Source organism: Paramormyrops kingsleyae, chromosome 15 (assembly GCF_048594095.1).
Source record: "Paramormyrops kingsleyae isolate MSU_618 chromosome 15, PKINGS_0.4, whole genome shotgun sequence".
In the NCBI taxonomy this organism is placed as follows: domain Eukaryota; kingdom Metazoa; phylum Chordata; class Actinopteri; order Osteoglossiformes; family Mormyridae; genus Paramormyrops; species Paramormyrops kingsleyae.
The window spans coordinates 11,225,468-11,251,497 of NC_132811.1; the positions used below are offsets into that span (position 1 = coordinate 11,225,468).

A 26,030-nucleotide genomic window follows, 5' to 3' on the forward strand; every position below is an offset into this window, starting at 1 on the left:
GCCCTTAACCCCCAGCTCCAGCGGCGCTGCACGTTAGCTAGCCCTGTGCTGTGGCGAGAAAGATGGAGTCAGCAAAGAGAAGCATTCTAATGTACTTGTGCAAATGGCAAATAAACATGTTTGTTAAAATACACACGTTTACAGCTTTACTCTAGTAATTAAATTAAAAAATACTTGAATGTAACAGCGATGCATAACGTCCCCTGGGTTACATAATGTGTGTGACTCTTGGGAATTTCTTTAGTACGATGCCCAATAATAACAGCATATTGGGAGAAATAGCCCTGGTTATATGAAGCACAAATGTGCGAGTAGCATTTTCATATGACCTCCCCAGCTTTTCCTAATGTAATACCTCTGCCCTGGTGTGAAATGTTTCACATACATTTTTAAAGCCATTTTTTCCTTCAGCTCCCACAAGGGCATCAAATTAGGCTTCACATACACTGCAAACTACAGTGGTACCTCGACCCACGAACAGTCCTGTTCACGAACAAATCGGGTTACGAAGCAGATGTGCGAAAATTTTTTGTACCGGTTCGCAAACCGTGTTTCAGGCTGCGAACACACACACATCCCCCAAAAGCTCCCCAGAGAACCACCCGAAACACAAAGTGTATATTATGCCCAAGATCAGTTGTGGAATGTATAAAAAATTTGTTGTAGATGTATGTCTTTACTATATCTCTGCAGAGGTCGAATATCTGAAAAAAGAAAAAAGAGAAAGTTCTGTTCAGTGATTGATAGACATGTTTGTGATGGTTTTTAACAGTCACATATCTATACATAACATTACAATACTTCATTAATAACATAAATTATTATTTAAGTTAGTGGCAACTGTGTATTGTTTGTTTGCAGTACAAACAAAGAAGTTCATCACCATACAACGCGTCACATCACGAAATGTACATAAAAATTGTAGGCATATGAAAGTAATGTACAGTATTAAAAAAAAAAAAAACGACATTTTCGAAATGACAATTGTTTTGTACAGAAGAGAATTAGGGCCACCATGAAAATATTATTTGAATTCTGACTTTAATGTCAGAATTCTGAGAAAAAAAAGTCAGAATTCTGAGATTAAAGTCAGAATTCTGACATTAAAGTCAGAATTCAAATAATATATATATATTTTTTATTTATTTATTTGGGACAATGCACATCAATGAACAAACACTACAATGAAATAATCAAGTAATGATTGTAAATGAGCCAGATTATAGCACAATCGCTAGTTTACATCTGTAGTCCCATTTTCATGGTGGCTCTAATCCTCTGCCGTAGTTTTTGACTGTTAATGTTAATTGTTTAGTTTTTTTGGTTGGATGTTTTGTGGTTCTTTCCCGTGTTTTGGCATCTTTCAAGCGACCAGTCCGCCAACAAGCAAATGCTCAGGTATACGGTTTTATTTAATTTAGCATTATTTGTGTATAATTAAGCTTATTTTAATTTAAGTCTATATATTATTGATCACAGAAAAGCATAAAAAAATGAAATAAATGTAGTGTTTCTGAGGTTTGAACAAATTATTTGTATTTACATTATTGTAAATGGGAAAAATTGATTCAGGTCATGAACTTTTCGGGTCACGAACTGAGTCCTCGAACGAATTAAGTTTGTGAGCCGAGGTACTACTGTATATGCAAATATCAGAAAAATATTATTTTATTACTTTTATGGTTAAATAAAAGCTGCCAAATTTCAAAGAAGGGGCTTTCTCATAAAGCAAAAAGCACTTAAGACATTAGAGAGATTAGCATCATTAAAACTGGGAAGGATCGCAAAAAAAATCAGAGAACATTTGTTAATCCAAATTAAGTAAAGATTACAATTCCACTTAATTTTACATATTTTGAGACACACATTAAACTGTTACCAATTCTTGCCAAGCTCACACTTTAATATAATCTCTTTGGAAAACTGACTGGATTCATGTCGATAATGCTATTTAACAGTATACGCCAGGGGTTTTCGATTCCAGTCTTGGAGAGCTACTATCCAGTAGGTTTTCCATCCTACTTGGCTTCTGATGAACCACAGCTGTTCTCAGGTAAACAACTGGAACAGGTCTGGCTCATCAGAAGCCAGGTAGGATAGAAAACCTACTGGATAATAGGTCTCCAGGACCAGAGTTGGAGACCCCTGGTGTAGGATACAGTAGGCTCTGAGTACATGGTACATGTGGATTTGTTTGAGGATATGGTTACGTGATGTCCTTTTTTTTTTTCTTTTTTTTTTACAAAAGATTAAGCCTGATATACTATTCCTGAAGTAATTACCCTGCAGGCTTTTTCATTTTCATAAAATGTTTAAACAATGCAAATATGATGATGTCTCAGGAATTTATGTTCAATGTCTGTGATCACTGATACTCGTTAGCGATGAAGAACTTTTATGCAACCTAATTATTGTGATGGTCCAAGACAATTATTGTGCAGTTTCTTTTTAGAAACAATATACCTCTGTAATTGATCATAAAACAACTTTTTCATGTTAAAGCACTTTAAAGCCACTCACCAAAAATAACGTTATAATTACACATTATGGCTGTTTGAAAACATTTTCCTTAGCTATTCATATGAGAGTGTTCATAAGTATGCAGAAAGCAATTAACTAATTAATGTTAATATGCATATTCTCAAAACATGCTATATAATAATAACCTTTAAGCACAACAGAAGTGCACAGGCACTCAAAAACAATACACTGAGCCACTGACAGATTTGTCTGTGTTGCGAGGGCACTTGATCTTTTGCCAACATGGAGATTTTGTTGCATTGAATAAAGAGCTCTTCAAATTGGATGCTAAATATGGCAGGTTGGAGCCTGCAGTTAATCTGAACCCAGAACAAATGCAAGATGATATAGTGCTGTAGACAAGCAGTTAGAATGCATTTAACAAGCCAGCTAAAATATTTCAAGTATCTTAAAGTATTGACTTTAATTTCATTGATCCAGCAACATTAGATACTAGTCCTAATGGTCTGATGAAAATTCTCAATTTTGCTGGAGTTTGATCATTTTATTACTAAAACCATTTGGGTGAAGAATCTGATCCTTCAGCTCATGATCCCAAGTGCTTTTGTGGATTTGATTAGTTTTATTGTATTTTTTTCCAGCTGATAAATGTTCATTTTATACATTACATTTCTTTGAGTATTTTAAGTGACATAAGTTTTAATATTAAATGCTGTAAAACATTTTACAATATTTTTCTCTGTTTTACTTTATTAGATGATATTCATGTGGTTATTTAAATGATCAATAATAATTCATAGGATTCTATATTTTTGTTCAAAGTTTTAATAGTATTTTCCAACTTTCATAACATAAAAGCATGACAAATATTGTAAACATGCTAGACATTGAGGACCTTATACATTTATATATTTAATGTCTATAACTAAAAATGTTGAAACAATCTAAAGACCCCCGACAATGTTCTGTTAGGATTAGGTTAGCATATAAGCTAAGGTGAATCTTTAGGACAATAGATTAGTACTTCAAGAACTTGAGGAACCATCTGAAAATCATTTTTACAGAGATTGGATTAGGAATTATATGTTGTTTTTGCTATTAGAGCAATTTCTTTTTATGGTGAGGTGACCACACATTATTAAGGTCTACTGGCTGTATCATTTTCGTAGTACAACTGGGAGCCCCTAGCGGCAGATAAAAATTGTCTTTGTTTCACCAGAGGAGGGAGGAAACTTGTCTAATATTTACTCACTTGCTCATTTACTCACTTGCTAGCCATGTGTGACAGGTGCCTGTGAGTAACCAGCTGCTAGTAGGGAAGACCACTTCACAGCCTTCCTACAAAGAGCTGTTTGGTTGGTGGGTGTAAGACAGGGAACAACCCAGGATGGGGCACCAACTCCTCTCAGGGCACATTCACACACCAGCCACTTACACACACCAGCCACTCTCACACACACACACACACACACACACACACACACACACACACACACAGGCCTTTGGTAACTCCAATTAACCTCAGTATGGTTCAGCACTGGGGGGGGGGAGACTGGAGTATAGAGCCATGGCAGAGATTCAAACCCTGGTCCCAGAGGTATGAGACGACGGTGCTAACCACTGTGTCACTCCCCCCTCCCCAATACGGTGCTTACATTTTATTTATATAAAATTTTATACTGAGGGCTCAGGAAATCACCCCCCACACCCCCCATGCTACCCCCACTAATGCTGTACTTTGGAGACTTAGCCTAAAGTAAACTAAGCCTTAAATAAACTCCCTGTATCAAGGTTACTTTTTTTTTTTTTGGGGGGGGGGGGGGGGGGATTGATACCTGTATCAAAGCTCCTGTTTAACCAGAATCAAACTAAAAAGCTTGATAAGCATCATGCCTGACTTCACATCTTGTGATTGGGTGCGGAGTGGGACAGGATGTTAGTGTCTTGGAAACATTAAAAAGCTACAGCTTAGTCCATATATCCATGTTTGTACAATTGCCACAAGGAAAAAGAAGTTTTTCTCCACCCACATGCTAATTAAGTAATTTGCTGCATGCAGCTTCTGCATAATTAATGTTAGTAAATCACCCACTAACATTACATCTGCTAAATTTCCATAGTAAAACTGCCCCTAGGTACAGCTGAGTCATACCGCAAAATTGGCTGTGTTCATTTAACACTTCAGGATCCAGTAAAATCTCTGAGTGTAAAATTAACACCCTCAGTGTTAAATACTACAAACTTTACTGGGTAGGAAAAAATACTTTTTGCATAGTCACAAATATATTCCTCTCTTTTAAAATAGAAAAATACAAATAAATACAACGATCAGTCAGGGTCAGTGCCCGTTCGAGCCTGTCCTATATGACTTGTCCCCTTTTGGCCAGCAGGTGTGGCTGATCATCCTGCTTCCCCTCTCTCTGTCTTGTAGCCCTTCAGCCCCTAGTATGTTTCCCTGCTCCCTGTGCTGCCATGTAGCTCAATGGGTTGAGTGAGTGGCTCAGAGGCTGAATCTCTCTGATCATTTTCTAGACTAAAGTCATTGGAATCGGGTGGCTGGAAAAATGGTGACGTTGTTTGACAAAGGTCATCACAGAAAGCAAACCTGTTATTTAATATTTACTTGTTTGCTGTTTTATTTTGTGCCTGTTTTTGGTTTTGGGCAGACAGCAACAAACATCAATGACGGATCTGGCAAAAACGGACTCAGATGCGGACTAAATACACAGAACATATCAGACTGATGGAAAACAGCTGGGCACAATCAGGGGAGCACACGTGGTTGATCAGGGGGCGTGGCACACACGAGGATCGTACGCGCAGGTCATGACACTTCCTTTTAATACCTCACTTATTTCTCAGCCTCGCATTCGCTGTGATAGCATCATTTGTTGGTCATAGTGCTTTTTTTATTGAAAATACTGTATCAGATAATACACTGTACATTATATCATTTTGGTAACCATTGCTTACCAAAAAGTTATGCAATAGTTGTACAAATGTTACAACCTAAAAGTTTGCAATTTACGAACAAATTAAGGAATACAGAGTAATAATAAAAATAAACAATGGACTGCATGGCATAGTCTAGAGTTGCCGCAGTTTTGGGGCATGGCCAGACTGGGGAAATGAACTGAAACTCAGACTAAATACAGAGGACTAATGACGACAACAAGAAACAGCTGATCACATGGGGATTCCACACGAGGTTAACGATGAAGCTACTTCACTAAAGGTACATTTTTTCTAACCCTTTTTACGAATCTGGAAATACAAGAGGTGCCAATAATTATACACACACATGTATACAGTATATGTGTTAAATTGAATGAAATATACAAACAATGCAAGGAAGCAATTCAGCATTTCCCTTTTATAGTTTTTATAGCTTACATTGGAATTAATTCCATTTCACTTCTGTTAGATTTTTTTCCTCCTCTGTATTTATATTTATTGGTCCCTCGAGCCAGTAATGTGCCATTATTCTTCAAAGCTGCTGATTGCATCATCGACCGAGCTTTGACACGACAAGATCTAGGATGTGGGTCGTTTTTGAAATGCTAATGTTTCATCGTCGCGACAGGCAGACGCGTGCTCGACGCTCGGTGAGGTGATTAGCTTAACTGTTTTTCAAATGGTTAGACTGATAGAAAGTAAAAATGGGACACTAGGCATTGAAAAAAGCATTTGGGGAAATGTTATACCTTCAAGTGCATTTTTGTTTTTGCACAGTACAAAGATCCTCTGTTAAACTGTACAAAATCAAATGATAAAGTTTGTTAATGATAAAGTTGTTTCTTTCAAGTCAATTCAATTTTATTTGTTTAGCGCATTTTCACAACATTACATTGTTGCAAAGGATGGGTTTTACGTTATCCCTGCCGAAAGCCCCCAGTGTGTAAGCCAGTGAAGGCAGCGGCAATGAAAAATTCCCTTGAAAGAAGAAACCTTGGGAGGAAGCAGACTCAGAGGGGGAGCCCATCCTCCAGGGGCCAGCAGAGGAAGTCAAATGAACAAGAGGGCACAATCCAAATTTACACCGTCCAAATTTTGAGATTCGCGTCTAAATGCGGAGGGCAGGCAGGTGCTGGTGCTGCTTTTGACCTATGCTGAGATTGGGGCCATAGAGAAATAAATCAGCTACCACTTACTGTTTTGTATCAATGCAATAGAAGGCAAAAAAAATAGGTGGCAGAAGGTACAGAGAAAGTTATATACGTTTACTTGCCCTCTTTGTGTGTGTGTGCGTGCGTGTGTGTGTGTAAACGTGGTGTGATCAAAAACCTGTTATTCCGACCTTTTGGGGACATTTTTCAGTTCCCACAAGGGAAAACTCATTTTTATAAAAATTTGTGACTGCGACCAAAAAACTAAAATGTTTGGTTAATTATAGGTTAGGGCTGGGTAGGTCGTCATAGCTGGGATTAGGAGTTTGCCCATAGAAATTAATGGATGGTCCCCACAAAGATATCAATACAAAATGTGTGTGTGTCTGGTAATATACCATCTGGGACCCAGAAATTCTGTCTTTTCTGTTGTCCCATCCATGCACTATGATTCTGTACATTTTATAATACACAAACAAATGAGGCAAAAAAATATCTTTTCAGTCACATTACATAAAAAAAAAATACACATATTTAAACGGACTTGAGTTTTCTTAGCATAATGTTCCATGGAATCCAAAAGTAAACACAACTGAAGACTTCCAGACGTCATGCGGTATTTTTCTTTCAGGATAATAATGTATCTCGAGAAAATGTTTATTATATAATGATGTTTGTTATATAAAATTCTCTCCGCTCCGTAGCAAATGACAGCTTATGAGTTTGTTCATATTTAGGTTTAGGATTTTACGATTCACATTTAAGGGTTAAAAATTCATACATGCAGCATGTCACACAAATAATGGTGTCTTGGTACCACTGTGGTCTCACACCACTAGGAGTGAGCATTTAGGTGCCATCCCCCAGTGCAATGTTTCCCACACCAGTCCTCGGGAACCCTCAGACAGTTCACATTTTTGCTCCCTCCCAGTTTCCAGTAGTCCACAAAAATGTGGACTGTCCGGCAGGGAGCTGAGAGGAAGCAAAAACATGTACTGTCTGGCAGGGAGCTGGGAGGGAGCAAAAACATGGACTGTCTGGCAGGGAGCTGAGAGGAAGCAAAAACATGTACTGTCTGGCAGGGAGCTGGGAGGGAGCAAAAACATGTACTGTCTGAGGGTCCCCAAGGACCGGGTTGGGAAATACTACCTTACTCTGTGTCCAAAAGTATAGAGTTAAGGGTACTGGTGCGTTAAATTGCTCGTAGTATATATTGGCGTGCGTGCCCTGAGACGATTTGACCTGATATCCTGGGTGTCCCTTGTATTGTGTATTTAGGCCTGAGGTGTCCAAAATTTTGGACTGCATTCACTTCTGTCTTAATTAGCCAACATTGCTACTTATCAAATTGGGGGGAATTGAATGAATGAAAGGGACTTTTTTTTTCAGCAGTCATCTTATTATTGTGAGATTTAGAGATATGCGTAGTGACAAGAGAGACTGTATACTTCCAGTGTATTGAATCTCTCGCTATATACAGTATGTCAAGCAGCAGTTCAGTATCACCAGTGGTCATTTTATGTTTTATTGGACTGTAACATGAAGTAATGAAAAGTTTGCCGAAAAGATGCTGCCATTAATCTTCTATATCCTCATCAAAACTAAATTAATAAGGAAACTAACAGCATATCAGTCATTCTCAAAAAATGTCACTGCATCCTGGAACTTGTCAGTCATTATTATACAGCCTCATTTTTCTGTAACCTTGGTATTTTTTTCATGCGAGCCTGTATAATATACGCAGAGTCTGTCAATGAATGACGGAGAACACAATTTTCTTTATATATCATGTTTGATATTACTTCAAATTAAATCTGCACTTGCATAGTCAAAAACCGGTGTCTTACATTGGAGTTCCCTGCCCAATGCTCTGAGATTCCGTGTATAAATAATATGCTGTTGAAAAATTACAAGTATATTAAATAATACCCAGTAACCTCCATGATATAGTGTTCTGTTGGTAGTTCTTGTCAGTGTTCAGAAAATGTTTGCAAAAGATGCAGTTTTTCTCTGTACGAAATTGCGCTATTGTCACACATTGCATGGTGGTATATTGATTTCCCATTATGGGTCATTTAATGATATATTTGATATATTTACATTTATGCCTATTAAGATTCTTGTAACAAGTGAACCATGTGATCATTGTTATGAGTCAGTTTGGCCACTAGAGGCTAACCTGATCCACTTGTGCAATATATATATATATCTGTAGAGGGAGACCACAAGAAAGACAAAATCCAATTTCCTTATAAAATCAGGCCATATTCTCTAATTAAACCACTACAGGACCATATTGAAACAGCATGCAGCATTCTGATTGGTGTATTGACTCAACTGATTAATTCTGAGGTCTAGTTGTATAAGCTTTATCATCCGAAGATGAGCAGTGACATTATAGTCCATAATGCAACATTGACTTTTTTCAAGGAAACCAATTTATGGTAACTGGTGCTAATGGCAACTGAAGGCAATCATTGAATATTATGTTCAAATAAAACTTGACAATTAAATGCAATGTAACTCTGAAGATCTATATTTTGTGTTGAGATGCTTTTAGCCCTACCTAGGTCAAAATACAAGTGAGATCATTTCTGGGCAATCCTTGCTTTTTGGACAATAACCATAGAACTTAATATGAGAAAGGTCTCATTGATACAAAATAATTTACCAAATGACACAGAATAAGAGGTAACAAAAATGAATTAATGTGGGTTAGAACATATAACATAATTAAAAGCATGATGAGTCCATGAGAATGTATGTGTGTTTATGTATGTGAGTGTGTATGTGTATGTATGTGTATGTATGAGTGTGTTTATGTATGTGAGTGTGTATGTGTATGTATGTGTGTGTTTATGTATGTGAGTGTGTATGTGTATGTATGTGTGTGTTTATGTATGTGAGTGTGTATGTATGTGTGTGTTTATGTATGTGTGTGTATGTGTATGTATGTGTGTGTTTATGTATGTGAGTGTGTATGTGTATGTATGTGCTCGGTGCCCATTCAGTTCTGATGGAAAGCAAGATTCATAGGCTCGCAGATAATAAATAATTTTGAAGGTCCTGTTTGATTATGTATCTGGCAGATTTACATATGCGTACGTGTAAATACACTCACGTTTAATGCATCCAGTGACTCATTTCCATTTTTGTTTTTCATATCACAGGATCATCAAAGCACGACTCGGCTTTGTGTTGTTGATTTTCAGGGCTATTTGCTTATTCCAATGCTAACAAAAAGCAAACATGTAATTACTTTCAGCTGAAACTCATCTACTATTGAAAAAAGCACAGGTTGCTAAGTAATGTCAAACAAGCAAGCAAATATTTAATGTCATTCATTAAGAGCTTATCTTGTTATTCAAAGTCAGCTTTTCATTTCTTGGGTTTGTGCAGAATGTGGATCATGAAAAAAACAGATTTACCTTTTATTATTATTATTTTTTTAATGCACAGCATGACACTGATCTTATTGTGTTTCTGAGGAATAACCCGACAGCCATGTTTGTTATAAAAGCATTGTTTGATATTTCTATTGGTTATACTCAGCAAATTCAATTTCATTTTGACAAAGTACCACAATAGATTTTTTTCCCAGTTTAGCTTTAGCTTGGTGCTTTTACTGTCAAGACCAGAAAATTATGGCTATTTTTGACCCCATAGATCATACAATTTCTTTGTCTCTGACAGGTGCTTTCTTGGATTAGGTCAGACCATTACTACTTTGTTCAGGGAAATTGACTGTTACATTTAGAAATTGGAAGTGTCAGTTTTTCATCTGCAGAATATAGCAGCGGCTAGGAAATGTAAAAATGATGCAAAAAAGATGGTCCATGCATCCATTAGCTCAGACTAGCTTATTTTAACACGGCAGTCAATGGCAGCAAAAATGGCTTAAAATTGTGCAAGATGCAGTTTCACTAAACTAACGTTCATTGCCACCTTACACACGCTGTCGGGAATAAAGTTCCAATTGGTACCTTTGATGATACAATTACTTGTACCTGGGGCTGCACCCTCAAGTGTCTGCCAATTGTACCCTAACTGTATGTAAATGAACCTTTTATGGTACAGAAATGGACTCTGAGGATCATTTTTGTACCATTGGGGGAACATTAATGTTGTTTATACCTTGGGTACAAAACCGTACCTGGGCTGTACCCTTTGCCTGTACCTGTACCTGTACCCATGCAGTGTGTCAGATTATGAGTAGTAAAATACAGAATAAAACTTATTAAATAATGCATGCAATTTTTCTTTCTTTTAATTTTTATCATTTGTTTTTGTGTTTCACATCTAGAATGATGCTGTCAGGGTTGACTATCCACCCATCCATAGTCTAACTGCTTATCCTGATCAGGTTTTGTGGAGAATGAAAATGGAGAATTGAGTAGTGGCCGTATCGAAAGGTGACGTGCATTTTCTAAAAACATTCCTCAGTTTTGCTAGCAGAGTGTTTCTTAGATTCTCGCAATACCCAACATTATACCGATATTCTTCCTCTGCATTGGTTCTGAGCATTATACTCATTCTGTGTGCTTTAACGATTTAACTACAAGCTACACCTACTTCCCTGACTGCTACACCCTGCTTCACTCACAACACACCACTGAACAGAATGTAAGACATCCCACACACTTTGCACCTTGTATGTTGTTTGCACTTTATGTACATTGTCTGTCTGTAAATGCGATGTCTTTTATATTGTATTAAATCTGTACTGTTGTTCTGTTGTATTGTAATGTACCGGAGAGACACCAACTGCCGGAAGCAAATTCTTTATGTGTCCCACACAAGCACTTGGCCAATAAACCTGATTCTTATGGCCTCCGTGTCACGTCAATGAATCTCAAAATCACATTTTAAAACCTAGCTCTGCTTTGCTTGAGTTACACAACTAGCTATTGATGAGCTTAACTCACTGGGGCCCTGTAACTAGCATTTCTTACCCCATTTCTCACTTTTACTCTTCTGCCAAATAAAGATCATGAACTGGCCAGAGGCAGGCGTTTCACCGAAATCTATGGCTCTCCTTACGCAACTGGAAAATAATTCCAATCTCACAAGCATGCTTAATGCTAAGAGGTGAGCGCAGCTGGGCCTAGAGCCAGCTGGGTGGACTGCTTAAGTCAAACAGATCAAATGACACTTAGAAGTGGAGCAAATATCTGGAACTGCCTGAAGCTATTAAGACAATACCCGTCTAAGCACTTGTTAAACAATCAGCACACTTTTTTTGCCTATAGCTAAACTAGGTTAACTATAGGCAGTATATAGCTTAAGTAGTTGTATATATGTTTACCAGTAAATTTATAGGTAAGTACCATAATTTAATCCTTGTTACAGATGGCAATCAAAAGACATTCTCTGTACATCAAGTACTTTTTCGATAATTTTTGGGGATTCTTGCCCGAGAATGTAAGGAGTGCATTGGAGTAATTGTTTTATCGATGTAATCTTTTTGCTATCTGTGGTGAGTATAGAGGATTTATTTTATTTCCTTATGTCTTAAGGATCTGGTCTTTGTCTGATATATTTTGGATTCAAGATCAAACCTAGATATGAATTCAGTACGAGTATTTTAGATTGTGAACTTAGAGTTTTCAGAACAGATATGGCAAGCAATTGATAATTAAGCATGTTGATTAAAAAAAGAGTACAAACCAAAGGTTATCTGAATTTGTTTTGCCAATGTCAACATGCTTGTGGACAAGAAATAAACTATATATTCTACTGACTTGGACCTCTCACACGTATAGTGCAAAAACAGTATTAATTAAAAGGACATGACTTTATCTTTAACAAAACAGCACTGTCAGTTTCCAGCAGGTGAGGCAACTGCAACTGCAATAAGAAATAGAAATTCTGCGTTTCGTTCTTGTTTGTCCATTACAGTAGATAACAATGACCTTCAGGTCAGCAAACACCAAGCGAAAGAGAAAGCAGTGATTTGTGGCCTTCAACTATGTCAGCAATTCTTGACTAATTAGAAAAGAAGTTTCTGTCTTACTAAAGGATTTTATAACTTTTTTTCCCCTCAGATTTCCATAAAGAAATCCATGGCCGTTCGTGGCTTCTGTGGAAATCAACAATACTGTTGATTATTTTTGTTTTCATAATTTTATTTATTTTGGTAAATGTGGTCCGTGTATCAATGTAGACCTTTCCCAAAAGACTTCTCTAATCTTTCAGGAACTAAGCTGTAATCTGTAAGGGCACCAGGCCTTGCTTTCTGAGGCACTTGTGCTCTGCACGATGCTATCCCCCGCTGCTCCTTCTGCAAGCTCAAGAAAAGGTCAACAGGTGTCCATTAACCTTTCTCAACACCATTCTCCCTGAAGCATGTTCCCTCCCACGTGAAATGTTTAATGGAGACATGAGTCTCCGTAAGCTGGAGTAGTGGCCATATCGAAAGGTGACGTGCAATTAAACAGGCATGCCGAAAATACGGTCAATAAATGTTATTTCAGAAAGAGACCAGATATTCACCAGACATGTAGATTAGACAATCACTGTGATTAAAAGATATCTATAATTAAATGCTTGTTTTATATATGTTCATACAGTGTAAGACATTTCCAAAGGTTGTTTACACATCCTGCCATATTTCCAGAAACCACAAAGGAAATTACATGTGTGGTTCCGGCCACTTCGCTGCACTGCATTCCTGTCGACACGCCCACAAATCCTTTTGACACACCCAGTAACCTTTCGGTACGCCCACTTTTCCAGCCTGCAGAGATCTGTGCTTGGTTTAATTGGCGAACTCTTCATGTATTGATTTTTGTATTGGAACGTCTGATATTGAAAGCAAATTGTAGACAATTCATGTCTGTAACGTAAGAGAGTTCCCAATTATGTGAAACCCAGTGTGGCTGGAAAAAGTGTGAAACAGACCATTAAGTGATTGAAAAAATGGATGAAATATTTTCATTGTTGATTTTCTCAAAAAAAGGCTTCAGGATAACAATGTGTCATCAAACACAAGTGGGTTATATTACAAGGCAACTTCACCAGCCTAAAATACATTAGATGCTATCACAACCATCAATTACATGTTTCCAAATTAAGGTTTATTTAAAGATGTCATTTAACTAAGTGTGAGCTAAAGAAATTTGAGATTTATAATGGACAGAACTGATCTGAAACTGTGCATGGCTGATTCAATGTCATGATAAAACATGTAACATTAACTTAGCCAAAGATTTATTAAATTAATTTTTTTCCATGAAATCCAAATCATTTTGCCTGCAAGTTTTCTCATTTCTTTCCTTCGCTACTTACATTCACTGCCCAAAAAAAAAAAACACATTCAGTATAATTTCAAGATTTTTAGAGATGCTTATAAGGCAAAAGCTGGGGTATGAAACTATAAATCTGCTGTAAGTCAATTATTTTCTTTTAAAACATAATTTGCATGTGCATTTGAAGTTTAACATCGGTAAATTATTATTTATATGCCATAACTCCTATATTACAATAAGTTCTATAAAAAGACAAAAACATTTGTACAGTATATGGTGATTCTCCCTGATTTATTCACTTCCTCTAAAATGAATTATTACTAGCTGATATTGGTATCCCTAAATTTTAGGGATTTAGGGATACCAATATCATTTATTTCATTGTAAGAGTAACAATGTTGAAATATCAGTAAAAGTGGTTAAATTTTCATGATGATATGAGTTTGGGGTTGAAAAAACCTAAAGGAAATTGAAACAGAAGTTAAGAGACAAAGAGTTAAGACTTAAAGCATGAATTTATAGGCTGATGCTAAAGGAATGAATATATGGGTATATTATGCATATATTGCTAAATTAGCGACACAGTTTCATGTTTTATTTTCATATGAATTGGGGGGGATACGGGAATAGACTAGAATATAAATATTAAAACATGAAAAGAGTAGTGCAATATGAGTATGAGGTATGAGGATTATATATTATACATTAATTTAGCATTATATTATATATTAAACAATTAGTGGTATCTGCATGGTAGCATGTTGTCATTTTGTAACAATGTCTTTAAGGAATTATGTTTTTGGTAACTGTGGTAATTGCGTATGTTTTGGTGGGGTTTTGGAAAAACAAAGATTTGTCATCTGAAGAACTGTGGATTTGATGTGGAAGCCTACCTGGACGTCAGATGTGATCTGACTAGATTCTGGATGTGTTCAATGGAGAGTCTACTACTTCATAATGGAGAACAGAACACAAGAACGGTGGCTTCTTTCAGAAGCTGTATGATCCAGGGCCAGGCCTTATACAGCCAAGACTGAATGGGTTGCCTGGCAACATCACAAAAAGATGACCACATTGTGAAAACGCCCAGCAACAAGTTTTAAGTATATTTTCCACAAGCCCATAGCATGAAGAGACACCGCACTGAAAGAGGAACTTGTTTCTTATTGTCCACAACAACACAGCACGCACTCAATTTTCCAGACGCTTTCAGCTACTGCGAATGATTCTGCAGCTTTGGCAGGAAAGCATCCAAACTCTCTACCCATTGTGTATGGAAATCTGGGGAGGAAGTGCTCAGAAATGTTGCAAGCTGAATGCAGCTGTTGAAAATATGCTGATTATTTTTTTAAACAAGTTACTTGAAGAATAATCACCAAACTACTGTACCTGTAGTACTGAAAGGCTTTTTGTGATTATTTATTTCTCGTGGGGGAAAAAATCGATTTTTGCGCACCCTCTTATTAAATTGACACAAATTACAAATAAATTCCCAAAGTAAAATGTATGCTGGATACAATATGATTACAAAATGATGCATGTTAAACAGCTGGGCCGTACTGACTCAGTATTCCTGGCAAAGTTAAACTGCCATTTGCCTAAACGGTAATGAACATCCATATTGAATCCAACTTAAAAAGGGTTTCTAAAACATTGTGTGCTTCCAGAATGATACCTGAGGGTAAATACAGAACAATCTTCCATAGGAATTTACATGGACTGTGCCCCTGAATTCATTGCTAAAGCCATTGTGTGCCTGCTAGCTAGATCATCTGTATTCAGCATGTTCCTTCATCAGGGCTGGAAATAATTTCATCTTTCAAATTCTGCAGGGTTCCGGTTCGGAAAGTCTGTTAAAGTGGCTTTTCCAGATGGAAAAATTAGAGTTTTTTTTTATTATTTTCCTGAGGACAGTTGAGGAGAAAAATAGTGTCTGAGAGTTTGATATCCACTTTGAAATGAATAACACAAAGCAGCTGTCCTAAGCACTCTCTGTGCTATTAAATTACCCGCACCACTGCTGTTGAATCTAAAAATGCATTTTTAACAATTCTGGATGATACATTTCCTTATTTTGTGAATATAATTATTAATTGTTTATATTACAGCTATTAAGTGTAACATATTAGGTGCAACACTTATTAGGTGTGGTACATCATTGTTTGCACCTAACTTTTCAATGTATCATGGCTTTTCAAAACAAAGCTACGGATATAATTTCGGGAGTTACAACAGAATAGACATTTGCATGAGCTGTAATTACATCTACAGTACAGCCTATTGACAGCTCTTACTGTACATAAATGATTCCCCGTAATATGAATACATTTACATATTTTTCTCAGATGCTTGGCTTTGCACATCAGAATTATTAAAACTATACTTGTAGCTGAGGTGTGGCCCCAAAGATAAGCATTTGTTGCCTCCAGAACCTCCTTTGTACCATTTTTTACCGCAAAGAGAAATATTTTACAACTGTGTAAGACAGGCTTCCGTGATTTAAAGGTCCACAAGATGAATATTGGCTGTCAGAGTGACCGTGTCTGATGAATCGAGGACCAGAACTGCGGAGGCCACTAAGCACCATCCCCCGGCTTTGAACCAGATGCTCATGCATTCATCCTGTAATGCCAATGCATGTCACAACACCAGGACCATGTGAAGCTAGAATCCATCTCTGCTAGATGACAGGTGACCCAAGCCCTGCCTACTGGACAAGTCAATAAAGAGAGGAACAAAAGTCACCATTCTTACCTCCTCTGTTCCCAAGCCCTGTGGTCATATGGCCAGTCTGTTCCTTCGTCAAAGCATGCCCTTGTAGTTGTGATATAGATCTAGATGGACCAAGAATCCAATATGCTAATCCACTACTGTACATGCAAACCAACTTTATAAAGCATCCCCATTTTTTGCATTCAAATATTCTTAAAATTATCTTACAGCAGAATCCTTATCGAAAAGAATCGTATATTTAACTGTCAGTTTATTTAGATGATCAATTTACTTGCTGTAATTTAACATTAAACATTTAGCGCCTCTAAACAGTGCCAGAGATGAGCATGATTTATCTTAAGTGGTTGATTTGTCTGTAATAAAAACAGTATATTGTGACAATGACATAAATTCCCCAGCCAATCTGAATAAAGTTATCGTCTTAATGGAAACCTATTATGTATAACGATAATAACTACATCAAGCATAAGTAACATAATATATAAAGTCTTTTCATCGCTTTTCTGGCCCCATAGGATGACATGAGACTTTGGAAGCAATAGCCTGCACCTCAGTCACTGCGTCCCTTTGCCACTGAACTTCATAGAAGGAACATATAAAATTACGGGTTTGAACCTACCTTGAAATTTGCTGGCTCCAAGCCCCCCCCCCCCCTGAATTCATTTCTGACTATGGGTATGCTTCTTAAGTTACCTAGGGCCAATTCATACTTCACTTTTTCTTGTGCACCTTCAGTCGTACACAGGGTGGGGTGATGTATATGTCGTCATCAAGGATGTGCACTGGAAGGTTGTGGATGGTGCGCGTGTAGCTCAGATTTGTATTTTTTTTTGTCCGGTGGAGATCATGTGTGTTGGTGCAGGTCAACTAGGAAGGAAACTACCAGGGAACTGCTGCAGGCCCTGACCTATGGAGATGTTGGAGATGCTGCAGGCTGTGACCTAGAGAGATGTTGGAGATGCTGCAGGCCCTGACCTAGAGAGATGTTGGAGATGCTGCAGGCTCTAACCTATGGAGAGGGTGGAGGTGCTGCAGGCTCTAACCTATGGAGAGGGTGGAGGTGCTGCAGGCCTTGACTTAGGGAGATGTTGGAGATGCTGCAGGCCCTGACCTAGAGAGATGTTGGAGATGCTGCAGGCCCTGACCTATGGAGATGTTGGAGATGCTGCAGGCTGTGACCTAGAGAGATGTTGGAGATGCTGCAGGCCCTGACCTAGAGAGATGTTGGAGATGCTGCAGGCTCTAACCTATGGAGAGGGTGGAGGTGCTGCAGGCTCTAACCTATGGAGAGGGTGGAGGTGCTGCAGGCCTTGACTTAGGGAGATGTTGGAGATGCTGCAGGCCCTGACCTAGAGAGTTGTTGGAGATGCTGCAGGCCCTGACCTATGGAGATGTTGGAGATGCTGCAGGCCCTGACCTACAGTATGGAGATGTTGGAGATGCTGCAGGCCCTGACCTATGGAGATGTTGGAGATGCTGCAGGCCCTGACCTAGAGAGATGTTGGAGATGCTGCAGGCCTTGACCTAGAGAGATGTTGGAGATGCTGCAGGCCCTGACCTAGAGAGATGTTGGAGATGCTGCAGGCCCTGACCTACAGTATGGAGATGTTGGAGATGCTGCAGGCCCTGACCTATGGAGATGTTGGAGATGCTGCAGGCCCTGACCTATGGAGATGTTGGAGATGCTGCAGGCCCTGACCTATGGAGATGTTGGAGATGCTGCAGGCCCTGACCAATGGAGATGTTGGAGATGCTGCAGGCCCTGACCTGGGGGGAAGTATTTCCTTCCACTGATCCATTTTCCAGTTGATTCACAACCTCATATACAACCCACACCCCAGTTAATGACTAATCAGTAAGGGGGAAATCTTTATGTATTTTTTTAATTTTAGCTACAGTGCAATCGCAGTAATATTTAAAAAAAAAATTCAGGAAATGCACTTTTCTTATTTATATTTGAAAACTCTTTTGAGTTTTTGAGTCTACAGCTTCAGAAATCACTGGGTCCAGAATGCTGTTTCCAGAATATCAACACACACCAGTCACAGGGATCACATCACGCATGCTTGCAGTTCCCATGGCTTTTAGGACTGATTTTAAAGTGCTTTTGTTAATTTTTAAATGTTTACATGTGTCAGGGTCAGCGCCTTCTTATCCCTCCTCCTGTGTCTTTTCCCCTTTGAACAGCAGGCACTGCTGGTCATACTGCCTTTCCCCCTCTCTGTCCTTCACCCTTGTGTGTTTTCCCTGTTTCCTGGGCTACAGCATAGCTTTAGGGGTTGAGTGTGTGGCTTAGAGTCCTTGGGGGCTGTGGTCATGGGTTCAAGGCTGGCTGAGACCAGTCTCATCTGTTATTTTGTATTTATTGTTTTGTTCCCTAGTGTTTTCTGTTTTCCTTTTTGAGTTTTCCTGTTCTAGGTTAGTCTTCCTTGCGCTTCGGTTGTACTTTGTTCTTTATTTCTTTTTCTAGTATACTGCAGTATCTCCTTGCTTTCTCAGTTTTAGGTCTTGTAGGTTTCTTATTTCTGTGTGTATTAGTGGTTTTTTACCTGTGCTTTGTCTGTTTTCCAATGCCTGTGTTAATTGCCCATCTATTGGTCATTGTCCTGCACCTTCAGTGATTGGTTGATTGCCTTATTTTCTGTACCTGTCCATCCTCATTAGATCCAGTCTTTAGTGTATTTAGTACTTGCCTTTGTGTTGTTCTATAGTCAGTCATTGTATTAGGTGCCTGTGCTAATGGTGCTTTGTTTGTTTGGTTCCCTTAGCACTGCTCCCTAGCTGTGTTGAGTTATGCTTTGTTTGGTTTCCTTAGCACTGCTACCTAGCTGTGTTGAGTTATGCTTTGTTTGGTTTGTTAATCTCTGTTTTTCCCATTTTTGTTGTGACCCCTTGTGGTCTGCTTGTTTTGATATATTTTCCATGGTGTGTGTTTTTAGTTGTATTACATAAACCCCTGTTGTCTCGTGAGCCACTAGCGGAACATCCCCTTGTTTCTGCCTGCATCATGTCCCGCTGCCATAACGGCACAGTCTTGCTCCGTCTTACCTCAGTCACATGACTGTAAAGCGTGTCCCAGGCAAACCACTCTGATCATCTGAGAAAGAATGACTGATTGTTCCTAAAATGTAGCTGAGGAGGTAGCTTTAAGTCACTATGGTCCCATCTCTGGAACTCTCTCCCAAAAAGCTAGGAGCTACGGAATGTCTTAGTACTTTCAAAACTAGGCTGAAAATGCATCTTTTCCACAATGCATATAACAATATATAATTCAGTTATTTTTATTCTTTTACTCTATGTATATTTTCAGGAATAATTATTACTGTTTATATTTTATTTTTATATATATATTTTTCTTTTCTGTATATGCTTATTTTAATTTCCTTTAAATGTCTGTAAAACACTTTATAAACCTTGTGGTTAAAGCTGTGCCTATACATATTGATTGATTGCTTGATCGATTCTGCACATTTGGGTTTGCCATTTTGTGCAGACAGTAGAGGCATCGTCATACTTATTTCTCGAGGCTGTGAATGGCGAGCCGGTTTCTGTTCAGCTCCGTTAAACACGACATGCAGCCTGCAAGGTCACCAAAGGGGAGAAAAAAACAACTGTTATGCTGTCATATTTTTGCATTAGAAACCATTTGTGTTTCTCCGGAGCAGAGGACTGGTAGAGGATTGGCAGAGATGAATTAAACTGAGACCAGGAAGACTGGGGCTAAACTGGGATTCAGAAGTATGCCTGGGAGATCCTGTGGTTGACAGGCAAATCTAACCAGCCTTATCATGGGATTTTGGGTTGGAAGGAACTGCCGGAGGATTTCTGGCCGAATAAATTAAAGCTTGGTTTCTTATAAGATGGATGACGACCTAAACAGGGGAATTTCTATTATTGGCTTATAACAACTTGCATGTCATTTTAACAATGAACACTATGGACGTTCTGGAGCAGGGCAAAGTCACGTGACCTGGTCATGCATTCACTTCACCCGCATTAATTAGGCATCATACATACTAGCCTCTATTTTCTCTCATTCCTAATGTACTTGCTGCCAGTGAAGCAGTGAACGCACTAGAATTCCAGACTACTATGTGCATCTTAATGAATGTTTCCTCTATTTTCCTCTTCGCCAAATTATGATTTAGCTGACATTTACATTGGCTTTGTGCACATTTAGGGGAAAGGCAACAGTATTTTTTATAGAAAGATTAAATTTAGTTAAAAGTCTATTGTGCTTATTTCCAGAATTTGGTAGCCGAGGCAAATTAGCTACAACATAGGTGCAGTAAAAACTGAATAAGCTGTGGACTGGCAGGAAGCAGTTTTTGCAGAAGCCGAGCACCAAACGCTTCAAATAATGAAACCCAGTTGACACTTATTGGAATGAATGTCTTGTTGGAGTGCTAATTAGGGTCAGACTGTAGAATCTGGGAGGGAGTGAAGCGTGCTTACAGAAATTTTAATACTAAGATATCAAGACTGATACCTGAGACCAGGCATTTCCTCTTTTTTTGAGATCATTTCTGATAAATGGTTTATGTTATCTAAATCAAGCTTGTCTTGTTCTTTCTTCTGCGCTGACACACTAATGCCAGATTTGAATTGACAGAAGTTGAATTTAGGAGCTGAATGTTACATTTAAGCCTCTTTTCTTTTACTTATACAGCTAAAAAAAATTGAAAAACTGAAAATGCTTGTAATTACCATTCCCAGTGGAATCTTAATGTTCGGCATTTAGCTTCTCACTGGACACACCACCTGAAACTCAGATGCAGTTCCTAAGGATTTATTAGGCTGTAATTAACACTGAATATTTGAATGACCACACTGGGAATTTATTTCATAACATAAGAAAGCAGTAATGTGATTTATTGCACCGAACTGAACAACAATTGAACTGTTACTTTGCATTTATGTAGCAGTAAGCACCTTTGGACAAATTTCATACATTGGAAAATGTAATACTCAATCTTAACACGCACGGATTTATTTATTGGCGAAACAATCAGTCAGAAGAATTTCTACGTAAGCACCTGATACGTACAGTAGCTCTGCCTTGGAAGCCTCTGAGAAAATGACTTTGCGAAGCACATCTGATCCAGGAAGACTGGAGGAGCCAGATAACCTTGTAAATAAGCAGATCGTGAGCTCTGGTACACATCCGCTTCCTACTGAGAACTTCGCCGTCCAGCCTGCCTTTCATAAACGCTAACTGTTGATGAGCAATGCCTTACTGCTATAATTTTAATTAACGTTGAGGGAAGCTGAGTGAAATGCTTGTCGCTGCTGTAAATCATCCAGGGCCATGTGGTCAAGGAGCAGAATGGAAAGTTAATTATCTCCATAATGACTGTTAGGGGTGACATGAGGTATTTTAACAGAGTAGAAGCTGAACCCTGATAGGCTTGTCCTTACTTGCAACTGACTATTGGTGATGTAAAGGAGACAGGAATGAGATTATCCTTTTGACACAAATAGTAAACATTAATTAATATATTTTTGTATGTTTTTTTATTTTATTTTAACTACTCAGCTTAAAAGCTTGGATTCCAGTCTCTCATGTGACACTGCGTCAGGGTGGGTCTGGGGCATATCCCAGGCAGTCTAGGGTACAAAGGAGGGGACACATCCCAGGCAGTCCAGGGTACAAAGCAGGGGACACATCCCAGGCAGCCAAGGGTACAAAGCAGGGGACACATCCCAGGCAGTCCAGGGTACAAAGCAGGGGACACATCCCAGGCAGTCCAGGGTACAAAGCAGGGGACACATCCCAGGCAGTCTAGGGTACAAAGCAGGGGACACATCCCAGGCAGTCCAGGGTACAAAGCAGGGGACACATCCCAGGCAGTCTAGGGTACAAAGCAGGGGACACATCCCAGGCAGTCCAGGGTACAAAGCAGGGGACACATCCCAGGCAGTCCAGGGTACAAAGCAGGGGACACATCCCAGGCAGTCCAGGGTACAAAGCAGTGGACACTCTGCATGGGATGCCAGGCCATGAGCTTTTCAGAAAAAACCTTTATAGTAACTTGCCTACACAGCAGATAATGAAAACATTTATTTCTGCATTAGGAAAAGTGCTTTAGAATATTTTGTGAAAGTTTCAGGAAAAAATGAAATCAGGTGAATATTTGTACTGTCATTTTTGTATAATCTCTAGATATTCCTGTGAATTATACACAGCTTTACAATGAAAAGAATCTGTCTATACACAGTGTTCCTCAATATAAAATGTGGTTTTATTCTTTTTCTTGCTTATATTAATATTTGTACGTTTGATAGCCTTTATGGTTGGATCGCTTATGCCTTTTACAGGCTTTAGAAAGAATTCATTTATGAGTTGACATAAATATTAATAAATCTCACAGAATTCATAGTGTGCAACAACCAGCAGGATCGCTCAAAACTGAGCCTGCAATGGGAATATTGGATGTCCCACATTTCTAGCCTAGTAACATAATATTAGTAACCTCCTGCATCAACTTTTTCATATTCCCACATATTTTTAGGTAACATTTTCTATGAAGGTCATGTTTCTAAGAATCTATGAACACATTCATAACACATTATAATGCACTCATAAAGAATTATAAATATTTTATTAAGAAATATTAATAAAAAGGTATAACACATTATAGCCATGCTATGCCTTATGAATGCCCTATGGCATTCATCTATAATGCACTATAGATACCTTCATAATACAGTACAAAGCCTCCTTAATGCTTATACTGAGCAGTATACAGTAATGCATTATGAAGGTATTTATAGTGCATTATAGATAAAAGCTTCATTGGAGTTTATGAAGTATTATAATCAACACTACATTGCCTTATCGCTGTCAATAGAAGATATTGTAATGTTTTATTAATTCTTATACTGACCTAGTGTTACCATTTTTTGCTTTGAAAATTAATTTACTTTTCTGCATAAGCATGAAACACTGTACAAGTTTAAAATAGCATATTTTAAAGTAATTATTTATTAATTACAAAAAAATTCCTTGAGCAGATTACCGAGTACTCATATCCGTGGTTGGCTCAGTATATCAAGTCGAATCTTCTATCGGAGGAAATGTGGTGGAGAAATGACTGGGCATAGGTCAAGTCCAGAAACCAAGCCAGTCTGATTTTTTTTTCACTCCGTAAGGATTGCATTTCTTTCCTGTAAATGTAAAATTAGTCATCACAATATGCTGTAGTATTTATAAGTGATTAACTCTGACAAAGTATGCAGTTATAGGAAAATGATGAACAACAACTTGATGTAATACAACCCAACGCAAAACCACTAATCAAGTTGGAGTTGATTATTTTCGCATAACTGCACACCTCGAAGTGTTTTATCCCACTTATACAATAGCTAATGAACAAAAAATAGCAATAAGCTAGTCACAGTCATTTTTCAGAAGAAAATTTCAATTAGCCTTCAATAATATTCCAATGTGGTCTTATATAGTCCCTATAAGGACAGAACGTCTGGTCAGGATATTCACGGAAAACGGCAAGTCTGTTAAGTTATCATGGAAACCATCAACAGACTGGCTGTGTTTGATACCCAAGGAAAATTATGCTGATAAGAATGACTGCTTATTAATGAGTAAAGTCACACAGGTTTTTATAACATGTAAAGCACAAATATCAGTATAGTGAACCAAGGAAACTACTGGCTGCACCTTAGTGTATAGAACTGATATTAGGGTGCTGGACCTACCTGTGTGGTTAAAAGAAAATAATCAACACCTATGTGGCATCTCTGGACCAATAAGGAAATAGTTGCTATGGCAGTAGGGCATGGCGCAGGCAGGAATGAAGGTGACAATCCACATAGCAGCTCCAAGACAAAGGGGAGTTTATTAAAGAAACAAACCATTACGCAAACAAACCAAAGGGACACTACGTTCAGCATGCAGGGACACTACGTTCAGCATGCAGGGACACACCACGACTCAACGACTAACTAAAAAAAAACAGAGAAGGCACAGGCATTTAAATATAAACAGCTAACTAGCTAACGAGAGGGCTGGTGTAGAACATGACGATTAATCAATGAACTGGGACAGAGCAACAAGCCACAGGTGGAATGAGTTATAATAACGAACACAGAACTAGGCAACACTAACCAAACTGCATGGGAATTACAACCTATAATCGGGAAAACAGAAAAGAAAACGGGAAACAATGGGGAACAAAACTAATAAATATTAATAAACTGGTGAGGCTGGCCTGAGGCAGCCTTAAACCCACAACTAGAAAGTTAATAGTTTGTGAGCCACACACTCAGTCCACTGAGCAATGCAGCAGTTTGGGGAAGCAACCAAACACTTTAGGGATTAGACACAATGGGGCTGAAGAGCAAGAGACAGGGAAGCGGACAGGATGGCCAGTGCTTCTGGACTTAAGTGCCACTTTTGATGCCATAGAGCACCACATTTGCTTGGATAGAACAGAATATTTGTTTGGTCTTAAGCATACATCAGATCTTCACTTAGTGGACCGATAGAGACCACAGGACTATGCTGCTATATTTGCTGCTTTGTGTTAATTTCCATTGCATTTCTGATAACTCACAACTCCATGTCAAAGACAAGTGAAATTTTTCAAATATGCTAAACCAGTGTTTATCAACCCGGTCCTCGGGAATCACATACGGTCCATGTTTTTGCTCCCTCCCAGCTCCCTGCCAGACAGTTGACATTTTTGCTCCCTCCCAACACCCAAAAACATGCAACGGCTGTGGGTCCCTGAGGACCAGATTGGGAAACACTGCGCTAAACCTAGAAACAACTGAACTCTAGGGCATAAATGGAGTGAGCTGTCCACAGACATTAAACTGAATCTGTGTGGCTTCTGCGTCAAATGGTGATACCTAGATAATTATAAGGGATGCTGCACCTACGTCTAAAACAGACAAGAATTTTAGCTACAGCTAAATTGAATGGATATACAAGATATGAAATATAAATACAGGAAATATAATGACAGTCATTGGAGCTGGAGCATGATCAGTCTACCCTTTCTGTCTTTCATGTAGATATTTTAAATACCTGTATGTGCTGCTCTTTACATCTTAAAGACACTTCTGGTTTCCAATGTCAGGTAGCTACCATGTGAATTTATGTTTCCTCTCCACTATTTTCTGCTGCATTTTTCATTCAGACTTTGTATTTTCAGACGAAGAGTACAATAGTAAAAAACAGATTGAACTTAACTCTCTAATTGCATTCTATGTATCCTGCTAAACCCTTATACTGCTACAAGATAGCGCAATCTCATTTTCAGCCTGCTTAGATAAATTCATGTCACCCATCTTCTACCGTCTTCTAATCAAGGTCAGAATCCTGTCTGTGTACTAGCGAGCAACGTGAGCTTCAGGACATCGCCATCCGCAGTGCATCACTCAGTACTGTCTTGCTGCCAGACTGTTCCACACAGCAGTGACCAGGTGCTTAATATTCCCC

The 26,030-nt window shown here is 38.5% G+C and overlaps 1 long non-coding RNA gene across 1 annotated transcript; it reads right to left on the reverse strand.

Moving 5' to 3' along the window:
* Positions 1-625: 625 nt before the first annotated feature.
* Positions 626-21,828, reverse strand: LOC140578512 (uncharacterized). The gene is made up of 4 exons (XR_011982742.1): positions 21,615-21,828; positions 21,275-21,328; positions 16,589-16,668; positions 626-704 (listed from the first exon to the last, which is right to left on the reverse strand). It is a non-coding gene; the product is annotated as an uncharacterized lncRNA (long non-coding RNA).
* Positions 21,829-26,030: the final 4,202 nt, after the last annotated feature.